Below are 22,487 nucleotides of genomic sequence, written 5' to 3'. Positions count from 1 at the left end.
ACAACGGGTCAAATAGCAGGCTGTCATTAGATGAGTAATATCGGCCGATCATGTGGCTATGGCCAGTTAGCAACGGAATTGCAGCGATGGTGACAGGTCAACTACGAGTCAAATGGCACAACGGCTATTGTATGTATACGTCTAACGTTGCCTAGTGCCAACTGTATTGTGTATTTGTTATTATTGTTACCCAGCTGCAGACCCAGACGTCACCACAACAGCAAAAAACAAGTTGGTCTACGAGAGCGAGGATGTCGACGACATCGATCGCTTATTCGACGCCGGGCTAGCAAGATCTATAATCATGACGACAAGACAAGTATTAGTAATTGGCCATTGCAAGCCATTTTGAGTAAACGGTTTGACGGCATGGCCGACAGTGATAAGACGTAAGGACGAGTCAAATCCACTTGTCGCCGTATTTCCATCTTGCGTTTCGTCATTTGTCGATCTATTCATGCTTCACTTCACCACTCAACGTGTCCTGACCCGGCCGTTTGTTAACGTAGGAGAATGGCAAAAAGACACATTCTCGATGGGTGAGCATCTTTAATTGTCTCCAGTATTGAGTAGTACATGGATCCTCGCTAATAAGAGCAACATGTGTGCGTAGTCGTTAAATGGCGATCGCAAAACCGAGCCATCTTCACACACATCTTCCAAGATCTATTCTCTGTAATCAGACCTAAGCATAAGAGGGGTTGGCTTGCGTAATCCAAGAAGTCGTCGTGAAAATACATTGGGTCTAGCGAAAAGAAGCACCTCCAGGCAATCTGTTGGCAACGCTACAGCGTTTCCCGCTAACCGTAATCTGTCCAGGTCGGCTAGTGATAGTACCGGTAAAATCTGCTTGTCATCTCCTTGTGTTTCCCAAGGAAAACTACCAGTTAAACCTCGCTCACGCGTTCAATACAATGATAGCCTTTCAGGCTCACTGGGAATCGTTTAGAGACGCACGTTTTTTTTTTTTTTTTTCACAGAGCCTGCTGTTATTGCTACTGTTGTCAGTCATATGCTGTCTGTTCAGATAAATCCATCACGATGCACCCGACGAAGCCCAGTACGTATACAGAGAAATTAAGACGAAATCGAAATGAAGGAAGCACTTGTACTAATACGGCTAGTACTAGGTGTGTTCCATGTCGACTACGAAGATCTCCAACGATACGCAAATGCAGCGGTCTCCCACTTTGCAGTCGATCATCTAATCAGGTCAAGCAATTGGCCATGATATGCTAAGAGTGCGGTACTGCATTGCTCGTTTCTTTTTTATCTATGTGATTGTTCATATTGACGTTAGGCCATTACAGTATGATGACAACAATAAATGGCGCTGTATACCGTCTCTAAAATCGGCGTGCTAACGTCGTTAGGCCCAATTATGTGATCGACGTTATTGTTGCTGCTAGCACCACAGTTACTTTTGTCATTCTTTGTCGTTGCTCGCTCTTATTTAGTTGGACAATATGACCTTACTATACCTGTGCTACAACAGCTGGATTGCGATTGTTGCCACTGGCTGATTCCTATAAAACGCAGTAAAGCGACGATGATCGAATGTGCTACAGGAGAAAAGTAGCAAAAAAAGAGATATCAATAACAAGATCCGGTGGCCACAGTAAGGACAACGAACGCGTCATCGATTGTCTTTGTTTATTTGTCAACACGGCAACAACTGACAGGCACGACGTTTACGGGGAAACATACAAATCTACACTATAACCAGTAGCAGCAGCAATAGAAGTAGGCGACCTCTTGTTTTGTCTGCAGCACATACAGTCTCCACCGCTACTATCCGTCATTGTGCTGAGCTTTTTAGAACATTAGCAGATTATGACGAGAACAACCGGCAATCCCTAATACCGAACAGGACTGCCACTCAGTTGAGACGTTTTATGACGGCGATAGAAGCGCCGATTGAGCGTATTGGGATTCGACAAACAAAACAATTGCTAAATCGCTCAAGTGATATGATAAAGGACAACGAACAGGTGACAATCATTCTACCTGCTCCACTGGGACGTCAACGAAAAATTAGATCTACAATGGGGGAAAAAAAAGGCGAGATAAAAAGAGCGAAAATAAGATCGTTAGTGTCTATATAATATATATATTCGTGTTATAATTGCTAGAATTCAATGGGGCTGGTGTTGGAAAGGTCAAAATGAGCATAGCAGTAACGAACGTTGAGATGGCTGTGTCGGTGATAATGCAAATTACGACGTCGCCATTTTCGAAGTCATTGGACTCGTTGGAGCATTTTAGTAAGCGCACGGTTAAGTAGTGAGTAGCCAAGTCTTCGTGATGCAGACGGTGACCAAGCTCGGAACAATAACGGTGAGTCACAAAATACAAATATAAATAAGAGAACGAAAATGCTCGGTATCATTGCCACCAAAACCGTTATCAGCAACATCGGCTAACTGTATAAATCATAAAAGGGGTAAGGAAACTAGCAAATGAAAATTCGAAAAACCATGACGTTATTGTTACGCATAGTCGAGATGACGACCCCTCGACCACTTTCGGTTACTCCCAGCCGCGAAGCTCGTTGACGAGACTAAAATTCATTCTAGCGAAGCATGGTTAGACACTGACTGATGGCTCCTGCGTTTCGCAAAACGCTACCGTAAGCCGCGCCCTGAATAGTGTAAGTGGATAGAACTTTTCCGTTCAGAGCTACACCGAACGCCGGTTGCTGTTTAAAAACGCAAAATGACCACATCAGCATTTTTTCCCACATTCAGAAACACCAATAGAGGAGGCAGCGATTAGAACAAAAGCGTCTCAGGCTAGCATTAGGGCCGAAGGCCAAAAAAAAATGCAATCAAGGGAAAATGACAAAGTCGACTGAAAAAAACTATAAGGAACCGGAGGAATAAAGATGGACAAGAAAAAACACAACAGCAGAATTACGATCATGATCTCTATCAGCATTCAGCTACACACACCCATGTGAGTCAGGAAGCCGTTAAGGTTGTGGGTCTACGTCGCTTCACCGCGCCATCGTACCCTCGGGAGGCAGTGCACAGACGGCATGACAACTGCACAAGAGCAACAAACCTCTATATATGGAATAGTAATGATCACTTAATAATGGGTCGATCGACGGCAGCCGCAATGACATTGCCGCAAAATATTTGACACAATTTTCAATATTGGAGGAGAATTCGTCATAGATCCTAAGGCGCACACAGCTACCGTCGTAACTCGACGTACTACGGCTACCGTAGGTTTGTCGGTGATTGGCTCCACTAGAGTCGCTGTGGAGCCCCACTATTGGCTAGCATTTGTATCTATTTGGAAGCATTACTACCGTCCACCGGCACCTGCTCGTTGATACTAGCTGCTGTTATTGGTTCAGACATTATAACAAATTTTTACTATATGTTACCGCAAAGACACCCATAAAGAAGAAGAGCAAAGCCTGAGATGTAAACCAGGTCGAAGAGTAGAAAACTCGTCTAGTTATGCTGAATTCCTTTATTACAGCAGGAAGATCAGCAGAGTCCGCTGAGCTACACATATCTGAGGAGGCGACGTACTAAATTCTTTAGCCAGCGAGCAACCGGTACGTCGTTGATACTGGTTTACTACTCCCGTGAATTTTGCTTATCGAGAAAACACACATATTCCGAATGGCACCTATTCCCACAAAAACATGCTTGTGATACCAAATCGAATCGCCTATCAAATCAGCACCGTACCAAATATGGGGCACGGTAAAAGGTGGAGTTAGCAAGCATTTGTAGTTTATTGTAGCGTTTGGAGGCTTGCTTTATCATGTGTAAAATCAAGCGCTGGCTACTGTATATTCTGTGTCCAACTGTGATATATAAATACGATAGATTTGTCAACCATGCTTCTCTTGATTGTAGATTGCTGTCAGCAAAAACTTTAGTTCTGTCGAAGCACCATATGGAGTCGTCTACTTTTTGCTCTCAGTTTAGGATAAACGTTTGCTTGTCTCAGAATTTGCCTTGTTGCAGTCGCCGTTGGCTGTTACAGCTTAAAATCGTTTAAAGAACAGCAAAGGGCGAACTTTTAAAATTCAACAACAGCAATAGTTCGTCGGATTTGAAGAGATCATTCCAGCCTATGTAAATCTAAACAGCGACATCTTTCTTCTACGTTCTTCGTAGGATCTGTTCGCCACTACGGATGTGCGCCACGATATATTAATGCGGCCACTGCCATATTAACGGCTCTTCAGAGACATTTGGGATCCACTAAAATCATCTGCAAGCATAATGTTCAATGTTTCAATGCGCTAGTACGGACGGAAGACAAGACGAAATCGTATCTACGTCATTAGGAAGTGAGTGGAACGTTTGAGTCTCTGTTATCAAGGCTATTTCATGTTACTGCTACTGGTCCTGCATGTTCGCTACGCCTCGCTTTGGTCGGTGCTACTGAAAACCGCTCGCAACAATGTGAGAGCCGTGTGTGTAGCGCTGTCCTATTTGTATTGTAGAAAAAGACACGCCGCAGGCTCACCTGCTCCGTGCACACCCCCGTTACAGACGTAAAATAATTGTGGCCTGTGCTTCCTTTGAGCAGGTGTACGGACTTCACTTATAGCACTATCACGACATATATCAAAAAGTGCAACTGTTGAGTGAAAAAGTTCTGACACATATAATTCTAAATGCATCCCTGTCTAACAATCATCCCATCTTCGGGAGTACTAGACATAGACTGGCTGGTAGCAGAAGGGTCCTAGTTTAACTCAGCATGTGATCAAATGAGATGGTTAGCTCGTTATACGGATCTGATTTGCTGTCCTGTAGCAACCAGTATCCATAATAGTGATGTCTAATTACGCTGCGTCTTAAATCCTGCAGCGGAAATGATAACTAGTTGTCCTACGTAGGGTATAAGGCGTCTACCAAGTTTCATTTCGGTACCAGCGTTCACAGTATATGGCTGCCTATATGCGCGTAGCAGTGTTTGATGCTAGCTTGATTTCCTTTGGAAGGACGGCGGACGCTGAGTAGATGCTGCGGAATGGAAAACCTCGTTGAATAAACAATCTTCGTTCGTTATTAATTTTTTACATTCGCAAACGCTAAGGAATTTCTGTGAAAGTGTCGCTTGCTCACAGTCAGCCTCTTTTCATATATTTTTCTCGCTCATCTTTCGCTTTTGCGAATGTAAAAAATGGGTACCGAGGGCTAAAGTAGTGTTGGCTCTCGATATGGTATTATCTACCAATGTTCCAATACGAATGCTGATCCTCCGTCCGTGCCGATATCGTATTTGGACTTGTGTTCCGGAAAACTGTTGTTGATCTGCTATTTTTAAAACGTTTTCTTTCGCTCTTGCGATTTTTCAACTGCATTAATCGGGCGCTTTCTTTCATGATGGTCGACTTTTGATAACCTGTCATTAACCAGAATTAGCCCTAAATGGCTTGTTTTTTTTTTTATAGTTTCCTTCGGCGCGCTTTATTTCGGCGGCGGTGGTAGTGATCTGTTTGCAACTTACGGCACAAATATTCATCCAGTCGTTGTGAACCCGCTCACTTGCATCGGGCGTATGATTTGCTAGTAATTGCTTACTTTACCCACGCAAAAGCTCATCCCAATAATTGATCCGACCAATAGTTTGTAGAGCACTAAGATTCAAAGAGGTCAACATTTATTAAAAAGGCACAAAAAATAACTTTTGATACGCCTGTTTTTTTATACAGAGATTGATGGCCGTCTTAATGAGAGAACAACTGACAATTCGGTCATCCAGATAAGCTTCAACGGTTAGTCCCTGTAAATTGTTTTACGCATTTTGAACTTCTTGTCGCTTTGAGCCCTTGCATTTTTAAGACTTTTGATCTGCTATCTGTTTGAATTTTAATTTTTGTCCGTTTTTTTTTGTATATGGCGTATTTGAGCGCTCTTTGTTTACGTATGTATACACACACATATATACGTATATATATACACATCTATATATGCATTAGAGGAGGTCAGATCGAATACGCTTGAATGGAACAGGCAGCAAAACAATACCACGCCGACGAAAGTCAAGGTTTCACTGTGCAAACAGCATCGACATCGCATAGCGTCGACCCTCGTAACTTTACCGTTATATTCTACCGCTACAGAGGTTTTTTACAGCAGCATAATTTGGCAGTATGCTATCGTAAACACAAGAAGAAACTATTTTTGCGATTGGGGCGACGGCAAGATAGAGCCCCACATCGTTGCCACCACCTAGGTTATTCCTCAGGCAAATTGTCTGCTGGCTAGTTGATGCACGGTATTTAAGGGAGGCTATCTATACGACCTGGTACAAACAATAGTACGCGGACAGAGCGTTTGCTTGTAAACTTCGCGATGCTTTTTTTAAAGTGTGCGAAGCGCCCTTATCAATTAACGAAAACAGTCATTCCAACGGGTGCCTCTAGGAATCTTCAAGATAAATGCTCGTAAAAGAACTGATTCGCACGCTTACTAAAAATAGTCAGTCCGAGATAAAGCCTAATTTTAGAAGTGCCTGAATTGATATTTATCTACAGGTGTTTTAGGTTTAGCTCTATTACTTTGTGCTGTTGGCGGACTGATGACCCTTAATCAACTGGTACATGTATTGTGTGTGTCCATTACGACAAATCTCTTACGACTTCAAACTAGCGTATAAAACGTTCAGGTTATTTAAACATGGGTGGGCTCCCTAAAACACTTTTATACGTATTACATTTCAATATTTATGCTAAAAATTACGAGGAAGCTTGGTAAACAGCAACCAGTCAGTAATATTTTGTTCGTCGTGCTAACTGGATATTTGCATGCCTGCAAATACATCAAGGCTAGCCATTGGGGGCAAACAGAACACTTACAAAGATCAGGTAGCAGTAAATACGAGCTCGCGTTTACGTGCCACAAATCCGTTTCGTTGCCGATGTAACATTGGCGGAAGCCATTTCTGGTTAACGAAAAAGATCACCTGTATAGAGGCGAAGCATTTTGTGAAATGTCAAATAGCACTTTCATCTCGTGGTAAGCACTTGAAGCATACTAGAGTGGAACAGGTTGAACTTCAAATAGTCAATAGGAACACTGAATGGGAACCCTCAAATAGGAAACTCTGACATCATATAAGCTATTGATTAATCGCTTCATTCAAAACGATGACACTATGTATTTGAGCAAAGCGTGTGCGTATTAATAGCTTTAGAAACAGTCGTATATATGACCGGTCACTTCACGTGTATCAACGAAAAGTACCGTTGTCAATGTATAACCTCGTTATACACTGACAACGGTCCTGTTCGTCTGCATCAGTAACAAAAATACCATTTCAAACGATGAAAAACTTTCTAAAAAATGGCTCGGTTTTTATCATTAAAGACCGTACGAAAAGCATCTGATTAAATGTAACGCTTCAAATTAGGAATACATCCGTTAGGGCTGTTTAGTTTTTAGAAAAAAAAAAAAAAAAAGACAGAAATGGTCATAACAGTTATGATCATGTGTGCCGTCATCGATTTTAACTTGGTTCCACTATTTTAACTTGGTTCCACTATGTTAGCTTTTCTAAAAGTGACTTACGGATGAATTTATTTTTCACTCCGTACAGTGTAACATACCTAAAAATAATTAGAAAAAAGGACGGTCTAAACTTTGATGCGACGTCTCTGGACATAATTCTAAAATAAATATTGCCCAAGTAGAATATTTCACATCAAATTATCTAACGTGACTCGTCATTTGCCGAAGCTGCGAAATCTAGTGCTGCAGCAATATCTCACATATAGATTATAATAATTGTGGATTATTTAAGCAAGCCCGGTTCCCAATAAGATTTAGCGTGTACATACGTTTATTCCCATTTACACCCTAAATGAAAAATTCTTCGACGGCCAAAACGACAGTGTACTACCTAAGTCTTCGCTAAGTGCCTCCTGTCGCTGATAGATTTTTGTCGAACCCCATTGACTACGTTTTGTTGAAAGTATCTGTAGTGCTTGAGCCCCCTTCATTCTCACGGTCATTGCTTCCTCACCAGAATTCTGCCACGCACACTATTGTGTGCGCTGTAATAAGGCCTTGCTTCGTTTTCATATTGCAACTGTAATTTAGATACATTTCTGAAGCTTTCTCACTCCAGCCGCCCCTTCTGGCCTGCTTCTGCGGGATTGCTGTCTATGAAACACGGTAGCTTCGATTTGAAGGCTGACTTCAAGCAGGAACCAGTCGACCCCTTCTGATGAGCGCTGTTAAATGCTGAATCCCCGATTCGCGGTTTTTCGGCTCAGTAAAGCGATCGTTAGCGTACCCGTCTTCGAAATCGCCGCTGCCGTTGCTACGACCGGCAACAGTAAAAGTACCTACAAGCAGCCAGAAGAGCTAACCGGCAGAGTCCTGCTGCTACAACAACAACGTACCTACTCCACCCGCTACTTCTGCGTCTGATGGTGTCCTGGATAGAGCGAAATTTCGCCGGCTGCACCGTCGTTCGCACCACCCCAGGAGCGCCAAAAGCAGAAGCTAACAACAGTCGACCGAGTTGACCGAACAGGCGAACGCTCGGTCGTAGATGAAACGGAGGCCGTAACTGAGACAGCGTGTGTAACCGCCAGCCAAGCCACCGATCACAAATAATAATAATGAAACCGCAACAGTGCCGCTCCACAACGGCATAAGGCGTCGCATTGCTTTGCATGACATGCCGCGGCGTAACGGCTGAATCGTAAAAAGCGTCAATAGAACAGTGTTTGGTGAAGGAGCGCTAACGCCGGTAGCTGTACGAATAAACGACCGCAGATAAATATCCTCGTTGCCAGCTTAGTTTTTTCGTTTTCCTTTTCAGTTTTTTAGATATTACTAACTATCCTTTTGTTTGATGGGACGAGATCTGGTAAGTTAACTTATGAATGATAGAAATACAGAACGTCTGTTTCGATCAGCAACAGCAGTAATTATAGCGTCTGGCCTCGTTTATCGACTGAGCTTGACTTTGTTTAAGGGTAGCAGTCGCAACAACGATCAGCAGTTATGTCTGCTGCTTTAGTCTGAAGATTATCGAAATCGTAAACAGTCTACACCTCTATTGTCGACACCGAAAATAGTCATGGCAATCATTGCCGGGTTTGTTCTTCATAATACCAGTTTTGCAAGAATGCTGAAGACAGCCTACTAAAAGCTTTTGAAAAAAATATCTAGTGACGTTTGTTATCACGGCAATTACATATTAAGTGGAGTATCCAACGAACTCTCGATCATTTTAAAGGATTCGGTAAAGGGAAATATTTATTTTCCAAATCATGTCTCACAAACACAGTTTCTTTAAAGCAATAACAACAAAATGGAAACACAGCTAGGAAGAGTAGCTGGTTCTATTCCATCTTGATATAGTTCGAATCAAATGTATAAATTAAGCCCTCTCCTAGTACTGACTACACGAATCCTCTAACAAAACAAGCAGTAGCCAGAAAATTAAACAGGTTAACTGCAGAACAAGGTTTTTCATTTACTGATCTAGCAGATTTTAACCACCTATAACAACAATAGGAGGCCAGCCAATGCACCACAACTAGCACTAAACCCCCAGAATATCGCTACTGTCACTGCAGCAACCTATGTCTCTATCTAACTCAATAGTTAATTCACTATACGATGAATAGCGAAGCAGATTGTAGATGATCGGATGTACGCGACCGTTCAAGACGGTTTAATAGAAGGCTGCAACATCAACGGTTGGTCTGCGGCTCGTTCTTGTTCCAGCTATTTCCTACAGCGCTCATTATTGACGACTGTCGCCGCTTATGAATGTTGTGCCTTTAAACAAACCTCAATAGATCCACCATGTTTTTCCCCGTAGTCCTATTGCCTTTTGGTTTAAAATTACGGAAACGGAATGAGCATACGTCCGTCCATCAACTGATGGATGCCGGCCTAATCTTGCCAAGATCTAAGCTAGGCGACGCACAAATGTAAATGTTATGATTATATGTTATGTGATTAATCGGTAGGGTCGACCTGGTGACTCTTGGACTCCGCACTTGCGTAGATCTAAGCTTTTTCATTTTAATTTTGACTAACTTTTCCGTTAGATTCCTATCTCTGCACGTGCTAGATCTCTGGAGTCTTCTTTGACTCATTGTTGTGGAGGATGTTGTTGCTATTTCGGAAATATATCGTGCACGAGTACCACTTCCACAATCGTTTCTGTGCGGTAGCGGTCGTTAACTTGAACGAAATGTTTCCCGATACCCACCAACGGTGATGCATGCCAAGAACGTTTATTGCAACAACAATGAAGAGCATTATTTCACTGCGTGGTTGGCCTATACAGATATCGGAACCCTGTTTTCCGCGACAGTTTGTGAAGGTTCGAGCTCACAGGTATGCGATGTGGCGCGGCGCCTACCTACATCAGCTATGAGCAGCGCCGACGACGACTACAATAGCGCGATCCTTACGGGCCCGATTCTACCGTGGTTAAGCCGGCTTCAGAACGAAGGAAGTTCACACGGCTCCTTGAATTGCCTGCTACTTCTGCTACTGTTTTCGATCTGTGCTGACCAGCCTGCAGCGTTGTATCACAACCTACCTCAAATAGCAAAGAGGAGCGGCTGGCCATTCAATTGCTGGAAAGGTTTACTCATTAGCACGTTGCATAATAGGCGACTGACAGGAAAAAGAACTGGGTATGAATAGGGTCCCATGGCTGAAGGCTGCCGTGATATACTTATTGTGCTTAACTTGACGCAACGATTAGTATTGCTCTGCTGACGCGCTTCCTTCGGTGATCGTAGTAACAATGCTATATGGCGGGCCTGCCCTTCCATGCGATGTTCAGACGATCTGTCCTCAATGGTCCAACTGTCCGCTAATCAACTAAGTACACGAAGTGACGCGCACACTGCCAACAATTCCCGTGTTATTGAAACTCTTGCTTTTATTTACAGTGGCCGGATACTCATTCGAACGTCAAGAATAAACCAACATTTTCGTTCTAGAAATGCAACTGTTCTATAGTGGCTCAACAAAGAGCTAACTACGAGTGGAGACTCATATATAAAACGTGTACAGCATCCAATTAAATAACTTGTCCATCCGACGATAGGCAAATGATTATGTTATTGTTGTTGTTACGGTTCGCGGTGATGGCAAATTTCAGTAGCGCAATATTCTCGTTTTATAGCGCCGTATTGTATAATTTGCGTCCAGTTTTTACTCAAATAAACCATCATGGACGGTCTGTGGAACATGCAGCACTAAACATTTAAATCAATAAACGTTTCGTGTGCTACATTTTTTCCCGCAACGAACCCATTTCTCTGCTGTTTAGCCGAATTGTCAGCTGAAAATATTCGACAGGGGTTATTCAGTCTTTTCTGAGGTTTCCATTGATCATGCGCGATCGGACAGGACGGCTGCTTCATCTGACGCGTCCCCTTTCATCCGGTCGCTCTTTTCCTCTGTTTTTCCCTTTATAATATTTTTGTTGCTGTTGCCGCCTTTGCCCTATGGTCTCCAAGATTATGTATTTGTTGTGTTCAAAGCCGTTTATCGCGGCGCACTAGCGTCATGATGGCGTCACCGGCACTTCCAATGACCGACGAATAGATGGACCCTTATTATCGGATCAGACAGCACATGAGCGTAAGAGAAGAGCGGAAAAAGCCTAACGTCATTCTGACAGCAGTGACAATAGCAACGGCCATAGGGACGGCATTGATTGACCACACAAACAAACTTATCCCTATATCGTGGTAGCAGCGGCAATCTAGTATAATAACAAGAATATTATCAAATGATATTAAAGCACTTGTTATCCTTTCACTATGTCTATGTATTCTGATACGACGACACTGTACCTGTCACAAGCATATTGTATCGATACGTAGTACTATTAAGAGAACTCATATAAAATTCCTCACCTGGAAAGCAGGGCAACTTTTGTGTTTCACCTTTCGAGCGTCATACCACTTGTGTTTTTCGTTGTTTCGAAGCTGAACCTGGCCATCTTCGCTTTCCCACAGTGGCTCCATGGTTTTGCATGCGCGCACCCGATAGCCAGCTATGGCAGGGCAGCATCGATCTCTACACGAGCACATTGTGCTGCAGAGCTCTTCGGCACTTTTGTACACGACGCTATTGTTATTCTGCCAGGGCATTGAATGGTGGTTGGCTGGCGACGGTTGCAGTGGACCTGAACCAAGCATCGCTGGCCGTAAGTAGGTGATTTCCTTGGGATTCGAATAGGTCGATGCCGATGTCGAGCTAGCAAAGCTTTTCACCGAGCTCGTATCGTCGGAGGTTTGGTGGAGATCTTCGAGACTGCCGACTCGGCTGGCTGGTGGTTGCACAAAGGGGGGCGGCTCTTTGAATATCGGAGCCAACTCGAGCGAGGGGGTTGTAGGCAAACTGGTGGACGTATCCGACAACCATGGAGGCAAGGCCTCTCTTCTTTTCGAAGTGCACCGGCTGATTGTTACGTAAATTTGACTACCGCTTTCCGACTCCGGGGGCGATTCAGGTAGACTGCCGGTCCCACTCGAGAGCACTGTCGATGTCGACGAGCGTCTCGAGTCACTGATTACAGTGGCACTCAAGCTACCTACGACAGGCTTATCGGGCTTGAAGAGCTTCTTCTTCCCCCTTCGGAACGTGGCGTACAGGGTTGACCTGCCGCTGCGCCGGAACGGGACGTCGAACTCGCTGCCTCCACTGCCATAGTCCGATACCACTGAAATATCGCTGTTGGACACTGATAAAAAGTTGTCATCCAACGCTACGTTCGCTGGTTTCTTAACAAGCCATGAATGTTGCTGCTGTTGGGATTGCTGTTGAACTTCGATTTCATAGTTGCCCCCGTAAAAATCAGGAACTTGCCTGCGGAAATTCGTTGCGTAGATATCCTCAAGACGGTCTCCGATTAGTAGGTCCGAATCGCCGTGTCTCAACGTCTTCACCTTGTGTGCCTGAGCTTTCATTTTGGCTGAACCAATCGGTATAGCCTTTGATGACACTTCGTTACTAAGGTTCGGCGGGTACCGAGCCTTCTTCCTGTTGTTAGGTAGAGTGAAACTATGCCTTAGATAATCCATTCCATGCGTCATGCTGTCCTATTCAACGTCTCAGAAGTTGGCAAATGATACCGCCCAACAAACGACATTCAACAAAATCTAGTTTGTTGCTGGCAGGCAAGCCAAGAGCTGCATAAACGCAACCTAACCTCAGTCCTGCTGGCGAACAAACTGAGCAGATTCAAAAGGTTTTTTGATCAGTTAGGCAGCCGAGAAAAACTAGGAGTCCCTTGGCCTTCAGTGCTTTCAATCGTTAGCCGATTTAGATACTGAAGAACAGACCGACTGAGCATATCCAGAAGCCTATTCGGCGAAAAGAAGCAAAGATGGACGAAAGTGCGCAACAACCCAGGTTCGATTCAGCGTTCAGTTTTGGTCGTTAACAATACAATAGTAGCTAGAATCCTTCTAGTTCCACTGCGGAGGATACCGAATCGCTGAAGGCAATGAGGTGAGCTACAGAAGTAACCACACAGTAGGTCTTTTCAACCCGCTTTTGTGAACTTTCTAATCTATGGCAGCGTTCTGTTCCTGTTTCAGCTTGCACGAGTGAGTATTGCAAGGGGTGAACTGCAGAACTACGAAATATTTTGTGTTGAACGATTAGCGTTAATCTTGCTTTTCGAAACTCTGCATTTAACCGATCACATTGAGCAGCAGATCCGAGGGTCGCTTAGCATGTGAGTAGCTAATGGAGGACGGACGCTCAATCTAGTGATTTTATCGAACTCAATTATCAGTTCGAGGTCGAAACTCTACAACGGCTTTTGCATGTCTCGGCAAAAGTGTAGAATTTTTCCACGATGAAACGCTAAGTAAACCAAATAGCAAGGCGAGAACAAACGAACTTTGAGCACAAAAGCAACAATTCGCGTTATTTCAAAATATGTTTTTTGACGGTTTGCTAGGTCGTAATTGAACGACAGGTGGAATAAGCATAGTATCCAAAGGTTGACACAAATATCCAATGATTGTGATGTGATAATGTTATATCCACAAACTGGTGCTCACACACGATTACTTTCCAATTAGGATTGTCTTTGTTTTTCCATTAAAATTTCACTAGGATCAAAGGACTACTACGAATATAAAAACCTTCGTGTTGGTACTACAATAACCGTAAGTTACTTTCGTAACGGACAACATAGCCATGGCGGGTTGATCGCTGCATGCTGGCGCCGTAACATTTAAACAACTGTGTATGATAGCTGCGACAATGCGGGCTACCCTTCGCCAGGCCCAGAAAGGCGCCAAAATATACCAGACACGCTGGTATCGGAGCCAGCATCCCTCTCCCGAGGAGAAAGAGGACGTTCTGCTTTCAGCTGAATGTCGGATAAGCGATGCAGAAAACACCTCGAGAACAGGGAGACACGCTTCACAGTAAATAGAACTGGTCAGTATAGGGCCGAAAGATTTGATCTTGAACGAATTTATTATTAGCCAACATCGATTAAAAGAAAAATACTTGAGGAGAAGAGTCTGTTCAGTCGCCGCAGTCGCAACAAAATAAAGCACCATTTTTACCTAAAGATGTACAGTTGGCTATTTTCTCCACGTCAACATGGTTTGTCAATATTTAGATCTACGCTAAATGACATCTGTAGAAAACGTGACGTATAATGCAGAACAATTAGAGTTGCATCAGTAACTGGGTCGATATATAGATGCGCTGGTTTTTACGCAACGAAAGGCTGCGCTTCTTTCTACAAATGCTCCAAAAATTTTGCAATGGGATATTAATTGTGGACACGGACAGTGTCTGAGTAAAATAAAATTGAAGCATTTCTGCGATAATGATCATGTTTGTCTTTATCCGCTGTAAAGTATCCTGTAACTGGTAGCGCTAAAGACAAATTTTAACGTGCCATTAAGACAAAACAGAGTCGAAATTCTAATAGGGAATTTACCATTCATCGACGTTGTACGGTCGGATCCATAACTTCACTGAACTTAAAGCTCGCAGCTTAATAAAAAACAAAATAAATAATGTTTCCTAAGGTTTGTTATTAATATTGTGTTATTAATATTGATATTGTTGCTGTCACTACCGGATCGTAAATATGAGATAGGGTAAATTTGTTTTACATAGGCGAGTGTTCGAGAAAATTGACAAGATAAGAAGTGTTATTTGAGCGAGCTTTTATGTTAAGTTCTTGAATTCGCTCAGTCTTTAATGTGATTCATCTTTAAACTAATTTCAACAGGGAGAATGACATACGGCTTCCAGTGCGGTTCTTTCGAGCCTTCGCAAACTACATAGACTCCATTGTACAGTGCCCAAACAGCCATGAAGTGAAAATTATAGCTTGAGGATAAATCTAAATCGTTGTTAAAGTGATCCATGTTCTAGCTGTGGCGTAGCAACCTTCAAGGGGATTCCCTTCAAGCAAACATTTTGTGCGTAAATCAGATAGATAAAAATACGGTTAAAAGACATGCGGCCAATCATTCGTTGTATCTGATGTTCATTATGACAATAAAACACACTAACCTTCGTGCAACATTAACAACAGCGAGTGTTACCGATTTTACGTAAGGTAAGCAAGCATCTAGGCTTCAGTATCTTCGATTATCTTTCAGTAGGAAAAAAGGAACAACGTTACGGGTAACAAATGCAGCTGGAAGTGAACAGTTCATAGACAAAAAAAAAGATTGACCAACGTCAGACGTTAATCTGAGAAGCACTTCAAATCAGTCCACCGTCTATTGGGCATACCGACCCAGTAGCAGTCGTCTCGGCAGTATTCGCAGTCTATCATGTGTCATCGTTGCGTTCTACCGCTATGATTTCAAAGGTAGAGGGGACACTGTTGCGTAACGTAGTCTTTTTTTACCAGCGATCAAGCTGTGGATTGCAACAGCGCGTCACTAAAGTGGCAGTCCAATACGACGAACAAGGAGTTCATTGCAAATCGCCAACTCTCGACCGAAGCTGGTACACCAAGGAAGGAACAGTAGGTTTTGGTCGTCACTCAAGCCCGTAAGTCAATGCATCGTGATACCTAAGCTGTACAAAAAATGGGATGAAGCAAAAACCCTGCGACTGGATAATCGCAGCCCTTCTAAGCCTACGTCGAACAGCCTTGTTATTCCAGGATTTTATCCTTTATCCACACACGGGCTAAAAGCAACAGCGACATGTTCAAACCACCCACGATTGCCATCCTCTCGTGCGTCCGACAGCTAGGTATGACGGCTGGCAAAAATACTTTTAGATGACGGAATGATGATTCCACTTAACGTTGATCAGAAGGTAATGAACCTGAAAGGCATCTGAGCAAATCAACTGCAGTAACCATCGCGTTGTGGATGATCGCACACGCTTATCGGTGATGCTGTTTCTTTACCTTTCAATCAACAGCTAACATTTCAAATAGGACAAACGGTAACTGATGCTTATTGAAAAGGTAAACGTTGTACATTATTAGTGGGGCAAACACGAAGATCTACTAGGTAAAAAAAAACGTGTCACATTGAGCATAGTTCGGTGCGTTGTTAAGCGCCTAACGAAAACGCTTTGATTAACGTTTTAGTATTCCATGCGACATTTTGTTCTAGTCCGACGCAATGAACGTGCCTTCGATCATTAGTTTGTCATCACATATATATCGTAGAATACATTTTTGCTGCTTTTCACTTTTTTGTGACCCCAAATACACGTACATACAACTAATGGACAATACCAAATACAGGGCGTACAATTGCGCGGTCTGTTTGCTATCGTTATCCAAGATAGCGTACTCCTGCTATTCAACACCAATCCACGAGTGACTTATAGCTAGCACTTCTCGTTTCGCTGATCGTCTTACTGCAATTACACTTCGTTTTTTTACACAAAAAATTACACACGAATCTCTCGTTCTATGTAATGTTTGCAAACGCTCCATTCCATACACAAGATTCAGTACGGCGTCTATCCCCGCTCGTTAGTACCAGCTGGTGCTAATCTCGAGCATCCTGCCAAAACAAGTTCAAGTTGCAGACTATATTTTTCAAATCACGTGACGCGGGCCAACAAACCAAATGTCGACCACCGATAGCGGGTGCCATTTTCTAACTTACTTTGCATATGCTACCGTAAATTTAATCTCTAAAAACAAAGAGAACCATGTGTTGTCTTAATGTAATGATAATACTGCTTTACGTTAGCTGGCGCAAAATCGTGGTCGTCACAGTTTTTGCGGGAGCTCTGCCATTCCAAAGCTTCCAAAGCAAAAAGAAGCTGTGAATATAGAAACGCTTGGATATAACGGTTTTAGTTGATGCTTATTAGTGCCTTATTTAGGTCGTTATTGAGTTGTTTTTACGAAAGAAAAGGATTGGCCAAAGAAATAAAGACGGCCTATGACGCAATAACACGGAAAGGTCTATCCACTTCAATTGTGAACATTGATAGGTACATTACTGTTAATATATTCGACTGCAGGCTTTATTTTGCGGCACAAGGAGTCCGGTCTGATTCGTTGCGATCTATGCCGGATAAACGAATTAAAGTCTTCTTTAATAGACGCTTTCACTGGCAATGTGGGGCTTATTCGATGTACCCGAATATTTTTTTCTTAGTTTTTTTTTTCTTAAAAATTAGTAGTAAAAAAAAGACTTACTTTTGCTTTACCATTCTAATGCTTCAACGACCTACAGCCGATTGTGTGCATACATATATACTCGTCCAATCATATGAATTATTATATAATTATAATAACGATTATAACGGTTCAATCAGCACTAATATAACGGTACAGATAAATAGACGTTTGTTTTTGTGTCTGTCAGAAAATACACTAACATTACTGCAAAACCGTGAGCATTATTTACGTCTTCATTGGTGCAGACGTACCCTCAGTACATGACTAATAAGTGACCTCAAGTGTCGTTTGCTAACTTCTCAAAGACCTCAAAGAACCTAAAAGCCTTAGCAGGAAAATGACAAAAATCACCCTGTATGATGTAGGAAGCCCTACGAAGTACTACAAATGGCCAGGCTATTCAAATAACGTAATAATAAACACACATGGCCACCACAAACTCGGCCTTGCACCAGTGTACATAGTTTGATGTTTTAATATGCTGTACGTTGCACATTAATAAGGTGTACACCGAAAAACACAATTGTACTCAGACACTTCACTTAAGTGTGCACACTTAGTTCTACGATGAACATTGTATGGTGAGTATCCTTTATGTATGTCGTTTAAGTGGCCCTCGATGGTTTTTATTGTCCGTACTGCTCAGACGTTGTTAGATTAACGTATCTACTGTTGAATAGTGCTTGAAATCCTGTTTATTATTAAATATTATGTCATGTAAATAGCGATAGAATTAGTTTAGTTAAAACTATCCGAAGTGGCAAAGAAGCCTAAGGCAGTTTTAACATAGGGAACAACGTTCCAGTTCTATGCATCTATCAACTGATCGGTCAATAAAATTGCAATATACTGTAGGATCACCCACATCGTTTCTCATGGGGGGGGGGGGGGTCCAGTTGGATGGCGCTCTCAGGGGTTAGGTTTATGTGAGATAGAGACCAGTGTGAACGAACGCTTCCCCATCTACCCACGAGGTGCTGCTGCTGGAATCCCCTGGACGGCCACTCAAGTACTAGTGCTCTGCAATTTCTTCCGCGGCATTTGTTGTATTCGCACATCGTTAGGTTAGGAGCATGGCCTACTTTTGGCTCATCTCACGCTGGTTCACAGGTCATGCTAACTCAAACTAGCGAACTACATCGCTGAACGAACGGAAATATCTGAAGCATTACCCACATACCATTGTCTCCTGTGGACCTAATCTTTGAGAAGCCGCACTAACGGACGCTTGTTTTCGTCCTGAGTAGCATACGCTATGGGAATGTACCATTATACCTGTGTAAGGTTAGTCCTCACACAGTGCGTTTAAGCCAATTATGTCTCTGTTTATCACTAATATATAGGATTGTACGATGGAAATGACTGAGTTCTCTGACGTTAAAATCAGGACGACAATAAGTATACAGGCTTATACGTTATCTATATGAGCTTGCATAACGTCGTTATTAGCTGCTCAAAGATGTCATAAAGGTTCCGTAAAAAAACTATTTACATTGAGTTGACCCCATTGTTACCACGTGCGAAGAAGATAGGTAGGTCCTCTACTATGCATACAGATGAACGATATTACCCATGACGCATATGAAATGGTTACGTTGAGTCATGTGACGGAACGCAGATCGTCCGAGCATCGTTCAGCAGAACTGCGAATGTACTTAATAGCATTCTATTTACCATAAGTGTCGCTTAGCATTCACGGCTTACTTTCTGAAGCTATCTATTGGTATAACTCTTTTAACAAGGTCTACTTTTCCATGAGGCATTCCATAGCTTCATTGTCACTCGAGTAATGCAGTGCACTTTTCCGCTTTCCATCGACCTCTATACACTGTGTAGATCGTGTGGCATACACTCAATGGTTGTCATTAAAGCAATTCCAGTACCGTCAATCATTGTGCATTACCGCATTTGTTAATTCATTCATAAATTTTTGCACTCGTTCAAACTACCCTTGGAGCCTATTTCTCAACTAGGTGCGATCCTTAAACTTGTTATTCTTTCCGACTCTGTTCACCACCGCCCGAGATAAATACATCGATCTAAGGTCGCCTACGAGGCTCTTCGACTCTACCCAAGTTTTGGTCATAGCGGACAGGCAGCTCTCGACCACCCCAAGTCATCTTCAGATCAGGACAGAGCTAAGAAGTAATGGGGATAGAAAACTAATACATAATTTACGATGTACATGGGTGTGGTTCCTTGACACCAATAGGTCTTCCTCCAGAGTTGAATCTCTTGAGCAGAAGTAGCGGTAGGTCAGAGACTACCAGTTTATAGCCCACCTTCTCAGTGATTAGCCCCGTTGGATTTTACCATAACTTAATGACGCTACTATTTGACATATCGTCCTCCTATTCGATAATAGTGGAAAACATACTACTATAACGAGGCTGTCTGGGCGAGTGGTATCCTTGGTGTCATCGTTATAGGAGCACGCTGTTCTCTATGGCTGTGTCTTGAGTGCGTTGCTGGTGCATCGTGAGTGTGCCGTCAAGCGGATGGTTATTCTAGCAGCTGTGGGCACACGGACTTCTCTATGGCTGGGTGTCGCGCGGATAGACGCTCCGCGAAGGAAAACCCTAGAGCTGGCTCAGCAAAAGCGCTCAGCCGATGGGTGGAGTTGTTGCTCGTCTCCAAGGCGAGTAAAACGTAAGGCTAGTGCGGAGTGTCGTGGTAGAGGGCAGGCGACTATGGGGAACGGCACATACACTCACAGAGCAAAAGAAGCTGAGAGGAAGATCACCCCATTGAAGGCTGCTGCCAGAACCGACTTGTGTTTTGTGTGCTGTTAATGCTTGGCCATACGGACGCCGCCATCGTCCGCTAACAAATGAGCACCCATACCTCGTCCTTTTTACTCGGTGGCCATTCTCGTGCGTTTCGGTTCGTTCTGAAGCGCTCGCCACTCTACTGTTCATTCTATGACGTGGCATCGGCATTGAAAAAAACATAGGTTCTATGGCACGTCGTTGGGTAGTAAGCCCGCTACTCCCATTGGCAACTTCCTACGCCTTGGCTACGTCAATATCTGGATCCTCTTTTTGGTCCGGGTAGGTTAAAACATTTGTGTTGCATTTACTATTGCGTTACTATTGCATTGTTTCAACAGTAATATCAACGCGGTCCCCAACTTGTCTCTTTCTTACTGCCACCTTCGACGCAGTTCACAGCGTATGTCGTCGCGACAAATCACACGAAACCATGCTATTCCTTTCTGTCACTAGGGGTTGCTTGGCTATAGGGAGACTCACTTTCAAATACTACTTGTCTGTACCAGTAATAAACATGCTTCTCCGTCAGCTGTGTCGTCTCTTCGCACTTTTCCTCACAGAGAGATGAAAAGACAGAGAGAGAGAGACCTATGTGTCCTGTGTACCGTGCACCCCCATCCTTACAGATGTCGCACCTTTTTTGCCCTGACTAGACGGGTCGAAATATATGGACTGCGTCTTTCAGCCATTAGTTTTCTCGGGCCTCCCACCATTCACCTCTAAGATGGATGGACTCAAACGAGCTAGTGGGGTCGCCCAGAACAACGCAGAGAGGAAAACGCATGCTCTTTAGGACATCTCGCTTAACCCCCTCCAAAAAAGGGCAAGGCGGAGCCAAGTGAAATTGTCACTGTGACAACGGCGATGACGCTCTTCTCCACCTGTCTTGTGAGGTGTGTGCTTGCGCGCATATATTGGAGACATTTGCCGTAGCCTATTTTGTACTACCATTTGGCTTTGCTTACATACTCTATTGCGGCAGAGCGTTACTGTAATATGTTTAATATCAAAAAGAGGAAAAATGGCTTACTATTCGTAGGATGGTCTCCTATGAGAATCCACTGTTTTTACTTTGGGTAAAGCGGCAACAAATGAAGGCCACTGCCTAAGCTTTGTGACCTGTGTACTAAAATGTTTTTGTATTTACAATGACAGGGCGGGGTGGTGCATTTAATATTCAATCTCGTATGAAGGCCAAAACGTAAGTTTTCCACAAGTTAATTAGGTAGATGGATACTTTGTAGCACGTATGCGTCTACATCTGATATCGATGTTGGGTCAATGAATCTATGTTCACTTGTAACAGTTAGTGCCCAAAGTTAGATGAACTTCTACTAATTATTATGGAGAATTAAAAATTATTATTCACTAAAATGTATTTTAAGTTATTAAAAACCTTATTAAAATTTTTATCAAGAGCACCTTGTGCCAAGAGCGTCTCCTGGACGACTTCTAATCATAGTGTAAAGGTTTTAGTACTTACTTATAACTTTAATCGTAAAGTTTACTTTTGTCCAACGATCCTCTTTCTTTTCTGTGTATTTGCATAACGATTGTGATGCCAATGAACTTTTTCCTTTATCGTCAACGAACCACTCGCCAATGAAACAGTCGACTTTCGTTAGACTCGTAAGCCAGTTAAGTGCCAGCTGAAGCATAGGTTGAACGAGATTTATAAAATAAATCGTTCATTACGAAAAAAGTTAGCCCATGGCACAACCGAAGCCAAGTGCATAAAACCATAGAAAATTTGCTGTATTTTAAATTTAATTAAATTTTAAAGTTTTTTTTTTGTGTTGTTAAAGGGCGATGTCAACCACATCAGAAAAAAAAATTTAGTTATAGGGTAGTAATGTACAAGTAAGTAAATAAACATTGGACAAATCACATCCTTGTAACTCCGACCCTCTACGGTAGCCAAACCAGTGGGTTAGTACGTGAACGAGATTTCTGTATTACCGTTCATTTTAGTGGGGCTCGGCATGAGGCCAGCGTTTAATCGTAACTAAGATATAACTTCCCAGAGGCTGTGTGTGACGAACTTAATCACCGAGCTTATTGGCCACAGAGAAATCTCGCCGTTTCACCCAC

General features: G+C 42.9%; 1 protein-coding gene and 1 long non-coding RNA gene across 19 annotated transcripts in view; one reads left to right on the top strand and one right to left on the bottom strand.

Annotated features, from left to right (window-relative positions):
- The window catches only part of sick (sickie), a 355,991-nt gene that overhangs the window by 49,739 nt on the left and 283,765 nt on the right, over positions 1 to 22,487 (bottom strand). The gene's annotated exons all lie outside the window — the stretch shown is intronic.
- LOC111247981 (uncharacterized) lies at positions 1,472 to 9,706 on the top strand. 7 transcript variants are annotated; one of them, XR_015323976.1, is made up of 4 exons: positions 1,472 to 2,337; positions 4,143 to 4,318; positions 5,693 to 5,755; positions 8,110 to 9,698. It is a non-coding gene; the product is annotated as an uncharacterized LOC111247981 (long non-coding RNA). The 7 variants fall into 7 exon arrangements; XR_015323975.1 differs by having other exon boundaries at positions 1,472 to 3,571; positions 8,082 to 9,698; XR_015323974.1 differs by having other exon boundaries at positions 8,082 to 9,697.

The sequence above is a fragment of the Varroa destructor genome, unplaced genomic scaffold (assembly GCF_002443255.2).
Source record: "Varroa destructor unplaced genomic scaffold, Vdes_3.0 BEIS01000003.1, whole genome shotgun sequence".
Classification (NCBI taxonomy): Eukaryota; Metazoa; Arthropoda; class Arachnida; order Mesostigmata; family Varroidae; genus Varroa; species Varroa destructor.
This window is presented reverse-complemented; position numbering and strand designations above follow the sequence as displayed.